Below are 8,204 nucleotides of genomic sequence, written 5' to 3' on the forward strand. Positions count from 1 at the left end.
TTTTTTATAGGTACTAACGTTAGTAATATTAGTAACGTTAGTAATATTAATAACGTTAGTAATGTTAATTTTTCTACCTGGGTAGAAACAAATTTGCTATGTGGGGTTAAAAAATTTTTCTGTGACAGTAAATTTTCAAAAAAAATTATTACCGTTATTGTTTATCACAGCAAAACTTTTTCATTGCTAATAGCAAAAAAAAAAAAATATATATAATTTCGATATAGATCCGATAGCAAACATATATCAGTTATAGCTTCTGTAAGCAATATTCATTTTTTTTTCGTGTAGCAAAAATTTTAACAGTTTCAATTAAATTCTTTCACTACTCTCTAAATCTGAATTAGTAAAAATGTTTATTAATTTGAATTAGTGACTCACTTTTTGCTTCTGAATTAGTAAAAATTTACTAATTACTACTAACTTTTACTAACAATTAGTAAAATTTAACTAATTCAGAAGCAAAAAGTGAGTCACTAATTCAAATTAGTAAACATTTTTACTAATTCAGATTTTAGAGAGTATAGAATAACAAAAAATTTAATTATATATTTCAATTAAATCATTCTAGTGAAAATTTTTACATTTTCAAACAAAATTTTTTTTTTTTTCCATGTAAAATAAATAATTTCTCGATTCTGTCATCGGGAATTTATAAATGTCACTTTTTTTTTAATCACTTTATACATTTATATAAATTTATACACCTTAATTATAACAGGTGTCTTGATGATCAAGACTAAAACCGTTGCGTAACGGGAAAAGCAATGCAAAACCTTACACCAGATGTAATAACCTTCTATATAAGTAGTGCACCTATACCTCGATATGAAATTTAATCACACATATATATACATGTTGTTATTATATATTCAAAACGAGAGAACTAGTCTTTTGTATATAAAAGTAGAAGATTTATAAGTTCTCCGCTGTTTGTATAAAAAATAATAATTAACACCTAAGCCGTTCATATGACTTTATAAGAATCAATCCAAGTTCCTTGATTACAAAATAAAAAAAAGAGCAAACTTTCAAGAAAAAAAAGTTTCCGTTTCTTATTTCACATCAAAAAAATTTTAATCACTCTCTAAATATAAATATTTTTAATTTTATCCTCTCTTTTATATAGAAAAAAAGTAGTATTAAAAAAAAAGTATGAAAAAGTAAAATGCAAAAAAAAAAATTAAAATAATTCTCACAATGTTCAAAGGAATATTATGCACGTGTAACTGCATACCTTTCTAAATACCATCCCCTTCGAAATGTATTTTTTTCCCTCTCGCTTTTTTTTCATATTCCCCATAGCTGCTTCCGCTAATATACATCAGATGAAAGCGCCGATTGCAAATGCCAACCGTGAAGTACTGTCAGTTTCAGATTGTACTAAGTCGGTTATTATTGGAGAGCTGTCATGTTTTCTTACATTAAAAAAAAAAAAAAAAAAAGACAGGTACTGTCGATAAAAGGTTTTTCGTTTCATCAAGTGGAATGTACTTTTTTTTTATAGAAGGAAAACTAATATATATATGTAGAGAGAGAGAGAGTATAAGAGAATGATAATGCAGAAAAACAATATGAGAACAACATTAATAAAACAAGTAATACGTCCATCTTTTATAATTACACTAAATAGGGATACATTTTTCTTAGAAATATCCCCCTCCCGAAAAGAAAACGAAATAGAATCGATGCTATCAATATATATATATATATATATATATATATATATATGGGTTAATTATTTCACTATATATATAGCAATGTAGGTCATGAGACAATTATATATTGTTACAACGCGCTTTATTGTTTAGATACTTAATATCAATTTCACTTTATTAAATTACTTTTAATAAAGTATCAATTTTCTCCGACAATTTATAAAAATTATCCTCTTTAATCTTTATAATATTAAAACGAATTATTATTTAATAAATCAGACTGGGGTGCATGATTATCCCATATAAAAATTATTAGTGAGAATTTTCATTTTCAACAATTTTATTATATATAATTATTTTTTTACACGAATTTTCATTTTTTTAAACTAACATTTGTCGGAATTTTTTTTTTTTTAAAGAATTTTTAATTAACAGAATTCTTAGGCACCTATTGGTAATGTATTTTAATTTAAAAAAATTTTTTTAAATATAATAAATATAATTTAAAAAATAAAAAATTTTTTTTTTAATGTCTTTTTCTTTTTTTATATTTTATTTGTTTTTATTTTTATTTGGCAGAATTCTTAAAACGCTGAATTTTCATTTATCCGAAATTGCAAATGACCGAACAAACAATCGACAGAAAGATTTTGGCGCGATTTTTAAAATCAACGAATCAAAAATTAGCCATATAAAATTGTCATTGGTTGATTTTAAAAATCGCGCCAAAATCTTTCTGTCGATTGTTTTTTCGGCCATTTGCAATTTCGGACAAATAAAAATTCAGTGTTTTAAGAATTCTGTACCGTAAAAATTCAATATATAAGAATTATTTAAAGTAAAAATTTGTTCAAAAAAGGTAATTCTGTCAAATTTTAATTGGAAAAATAAAAATTCGTCTAAAAAATAATTACACACTAATTTAAAAGTATCAAATTGATACCAAAAATATCAAATTGATTGAAATAAAATTGATTGATACAAAATTTTTATATCAATTTGATATTTTTGGTATCAATTTGATACTTTTAAATTTGTGTGTATATCTAATGAAATTCTTTAAAATGAAAATTTTAACTAATGATTTTTATGGAATAATCATGCGCCCCAATTAGGCTCTCTCAATTAGTAAAAATTATTTTGAATTATTGACATATTGCTAGAGTTAAATTTGCAATTAGTGAATTATTTTTTTTACTGTTTAGTAAAATTTTTCATTCATATAGCAAAATGTATAACTGCCCTAGAAAAAACGCAAATACTAACTAACTACTAAAAACTAAAAAAAAAAATTATTTTCTACATATAAGATAATTAAAATATTACTCACAAGTTGTATAGAAGCTTATCGGAAGATTCCCCAATTAGAAATTTTCGTCCAAAGACTATACAAAATTCTGCAAAGAAACAAAAAATTATCTAAAAATTTGCAAAATTACAAAAAGCAATTAAAATCTTTATAAAAATCGTAAAGAACTTTGTAAATCGAGAAATATTCAATGACTTTTTCTTTTAAAATTTATTTCGACATAAGAATGATAATATTTTAAAGGAGACATAAATGAATTTTTATTGGTATTAATTAAGATTTGATGAAGAGATAAAAAAAAATATGAATAATAAATAATATAATGAAAAAAAAAATGAAAAGAATGAGGTAAAGAAAAGAGGAGATACAAATGAAGAAAGAGGAAAAGGACCGCCTATGCTTGGAGCATAATTTCACTTGACTGATTCAGGTCGATCAAGACCTGTATATGTATGTATGTATGTATGTGTGTGAAAAAAAGCACTGCGGCTGCTGATTAAATGCAGTATGGAGCTCGTTTTACCAACAACGTGTGCATATAGGTATAGATACACCTCGTATGTCTTTATTTCGTAACTGTTTCAGAGGACGAATGGTCATTTGATATTCCGGCAAACACCCCGTGTGCAGGGTACCTCAAGAACCGCCGCATTAAAAATTTATGTGCTTCGCCTGCCTTCCTTTTTTTTTTTACCCCTCTCCTTTCAACTTTTGCATTTGAACCGCCTTTCAATTGTCAAGTCAACTAATTAATGGCTACATCTTAAATATATAACCCGCGAAAAACTATCATTTTTAACATCAATGAAAAACAATCATTGTTTTATTATCCTCACAAATTTATTTTCCCTCGTCAAGCGGAGAAATAAAAAACGGAAAATCGATTTTTTTTTTAAATTGAACGGGCGTGAAAAATAATTTATCAACGATTAGAAAAATTCATGTGCAATTTATTTTTCATCTATCGGTTTTGCTCACAAACTCACATATAGAAAGCGCAGTTCATCTTGTCTGCGGGAGCAAATCCTGTTCCGGTGAGAAAGGAGTCCTTTCACCTGGATTCAGGATAAAAACACACAAACTACACACTGTGAAGTCAAAGAAACAAAAAAATAGCAAAGAACCACGTACAAATATAAAAGAAACGATTTATTTATATCGAAAATTAATAGCCGTTATAATCCTTTAAAAAAAAGGAGAGAGAGAGAAAAGTAACTATATTTCTTCATGAAATTAATGATCCATTCGAAATTAGTAAAACATTAATAGAAAAAAAATTATTATTACTATTTTTCCAATATTTGTACAAAAATTTAATTTTGTTCTACCAAACAAGTTTTCATTGCGCATACAAATCCAAATGTTTTCATGTCAATGCCAAATATTTTTTTTTTAAAAAAAACTGTAAAACTAATCAATTGCCTGAGATAAGATAACTTTTCTTTAAAAAAAAAGAGAAAATAAATCACATAATATTAAATGTTAGATATTAAAATATAAAAATGTAATTCAAAAAATGTTATTGAAAAAAAGAATATTGCAAAACCAACACTTGTTACAACAACAAAAAAAATAAAAATACTACATTGGAAATTTTCCCTATACTTTTATCATAACACAATAAAATAATGGCCTTCTCAGTAAATATATGTATAATAAAGATAAAAAAAATGCAAATATTAAATAATTTTTGCAAGAAAACAAAACTACATTTTAATTATAATATTCTTTAAAAAGAAAAATTTAAAAAAAAAATCTCGCAAAAATAAAAGAATGAGTGTGTAATAAATTACTTTTTTTTGTACTCAGATTCTGATCATTATTATGTGATAATCGAAACTTTTGACTCTTTGTGGCTTCTTAACAGTAAGGCAAAATAAATGGGCCAATTAACAAGATTCTTTTTCGAGAAAGAAGAAGGTGTGCATGTACAATCAGGTATAAAAAGTTGCTTAATTACAGCAATCATCAAAGTTCAACGACGATCTTGAAACTCTCTTTTTGGCCCTACGAGGTATGCATATAGGCCGATCACGGACTTTGATTGTCATATATAAAAAAAAAAATATCCCTATTAAAACTGTCAATTCTTTTTGGGTGTTAAACACCCAATATTTCGAAAAACAAAACGAGAAAGTTGGACGCGCAAATATGCCAAAAAAGGGGAATGAAAAAAAAAACAATAAATCACTGTTTTTTTTTTTTTCAAGAACTTCCATTTTTATCCGTCATTAACGATCGCACTTACATGACAGTGAAAGCAGCCTTTAGTTTAGAGAATATAATCCTTTTTCGAATAAATGGATTTTTTATTATTATTATTTTTTTTTATCTAAAACTTTTGTAGAGAGAAAATATTTCAAAGATTTACAACACCAATTTTTTTTTTTTTTTCACCAACTGCGATTATAATGTATGATCATATATACTTAAAATTGCTTGTGGGGAAAAAAATAGATGAAAAAAGATGCATATGTATTATTATTACTTGCGAGTAAAAAAGAACTCGATTGCACCAGCCAAAAATAGTAAACAAACAGACTTTCACTTTTTTTTTTCATTGTTCCTTTTATCAATTTAACCATCGATCACTATATATATATATATATTACTAAATATGATCGCCTTTGCTGATTGCTTAACTCTCTCAAAAAGCTGAGACTGCCTCAAGGTATTCGCTATAATTCTATGTGTAACCTACTTTTTTCAAGAGCGAAACACTTTCTTCAGAGTAATTAATAACCACTTTGATACACAATGAAAAAAAAACATATATATTTTTAATATTAAACGATTCCTTTCATTTTTTTTTTTTTAATTTCAATTTCCAAAAAAATTTGTTTCATATAAATAGAAAATATTAATGTTTTTTTAAATCATTAAATGCAAAATATATACTGAAAAAAAGGATTTGGTATTAACAACCAAACATTTGGTTGGTATTTAAGCATCCAAATTTTTTTTTGTTGAATCAACAAAATTTTGGTTGTCCCAATCAGTTAGGACAACAAAAATCCTTTTTTTTCTAATTTTGGTTGTGTCAAACAAATTTTGATTGAGACAATTAAAATTTTGTTGATTCAACAAAAAAAATTTTGGTTGCTTAAATATACCAACCAAACGTTTGGTTGTCGATACCAAACCCTTTTTTCAGTGTATAGTTGATGATTCATGTCATTTTTTTTAAAAAATGAAAAATCTATTTTTTAAAAATACTAAAAATTCAATTTCCAAAAATTTGTTTCACATCAAATATTTAATGTTTTTTAAACCATATACTCAGAAAACGAGAGTAGAATATATGAAAATTTATGACAAACAACTTGTGATATATATTTTCATTTGAAAGACAGTTTTGAGCATATGATTCATGAGTATGTGTATATATATATATATATATATATATATATATATATATATATATGTATACTCTCCCGAGTGAGTTTAATGCCTGATTTTCTCTTGTTGTGTGTTCATTTTTCTATTATATAATAACACGTAAGAGGATTTCAGCGAGAGCAAAAAGAGAATATCTCTTCTACGCGAAAAGTGCGCATATATTATATGTTTCCATCAAATTCAAAAATTAATCACGACGCTTAAATTTGTTTTTTTTTTTTACATAATAACAATATATTTATTAAAAATATTATTTTTTCTTGAAAAAAAGTAGTTTAATTAACAAATTACTATTGATTCTTTCATATTTAGATAAAAAAAAAAACCACTCAGTCAGAGCTAAATAAATATTTTCTTCGAATAAACATTTTTTTTTCAATAAATACTTATTTGTTTTTAATAAATTTTATTTGGTTTAAATAAAAAATTTTATTTACGCTAAATAAAATTTTATTTCTGCTAAATCTTTTTATTTAAAACAAATAAAAACTTACCGAGAGATAAATATATTTTTATTTGAGATGAATAAAATTTATATGAATCAAATAAAAAAATATATATATATATATATATTTATCTCAGAGCCAATAATAAGTTTATATTTATTACAAATAAAATATTTCTCTAGATGCAATAAAATCAATTTCAAAAGTAACAAGAATTTAATTAAAAATTTAAATAAAAAAAAAAATAGGTCACATTGTAATTTGCCATATTGTTAAAAAGAAAAAAATTATTAATTGAGTAACAAAACGAATTCTTTCTCTCATTCTCTGTTATTTCCGGAAATTTCACAAGAATTACTTTGTAAAATTTCTGAAGATTTCCTTGCAAATTGTCAGTTGAAAATTTATTACAAGTTTTATATATATACAAGAATTATATTTGCATAAGATATATAACACTCGAAACTATTTTCCCTTGGCAATTGTTAATAACAAGAAAATAACATTTAACAGCCAAAGAACATATAACAAAACTTCTATATTCGCTAAATAATAACTACTTGCCATTGTTTCTTATATTGAAAACACATTCAACAATCTCACGATTTTCTGGTTCACTTAAAATTGTTATACCAATTAGCTTTATATTCATTCTTTTTTCATATAGCATATTTGCAAAATGGAAAAAAAAAATTTCTGTATTTGAAAATAATTTCGATCGTAAATGTATTTTATATAGACAGTTGGGAAAAAGAAAAAAAATTTAAATATTCCACATGGGGAAAAAAAAATTGAGAGTATTTCTCAAAAGAATGTGTGTAATTATTTTGAACAAATAATAATTTACTACAAATTTTTATATTAACGAAAAAAAATATTATTATTATTATTTTTTATTTTGTTTCAAGGATTGGCTGAATGTCATTGGCCCAATTGGAAATAAACTCCTTAGAGAATTCGTATATACTCGTTGTACTTCTATATATATATGACTCATGTGTCAAGCCCACTGCCTTTTATCCTTTTACTATTTAACCCATTACAAACGCACAATTTCTCCGAGTGACTTTTTGATTAGCGCATAAAATAAGAATTACGTTATATGCAAATGCGCAATTTTTTTTTTTTTTAAATAAAGCCCCTTGAGGAAATAAAAAAAAATTTTCAAAACTTTAATAAAATGTAAATAAAAAATAAAAATTATTATATTAAAATTTAAAAAAAAAATTGTTACGCTAGTAATAGCGTAACAATGAAAAGAGAGAGAGAGAGAGAAAAAAAAAGCAGTGTAATTTCACTGTTATAACCGTCAGTCGAATGCTCGCGAACAATATACAAAGCATCACGTAGTAATTCTCTTACATGAATATATAAGAAAAACTAGTGTCTAAT

Source organism: Leptopilina boulardi, unplaced genomic scaffold, assembly GCF_019393585.1.
Source record: "Leptopilina boulardi isolate dan_hultmark-lab unplaced genomic scaffold, ZJU_Lbou_2.1 LbouV2_51, whole genome shotgun sequence".
Classification (NCBI taxonomy): Eukaryota; Metazoa; Arthropoda; class Insecta; order Hymenoptera; family Figitidae; genus Leptopilina; species Leptopilina boulardi.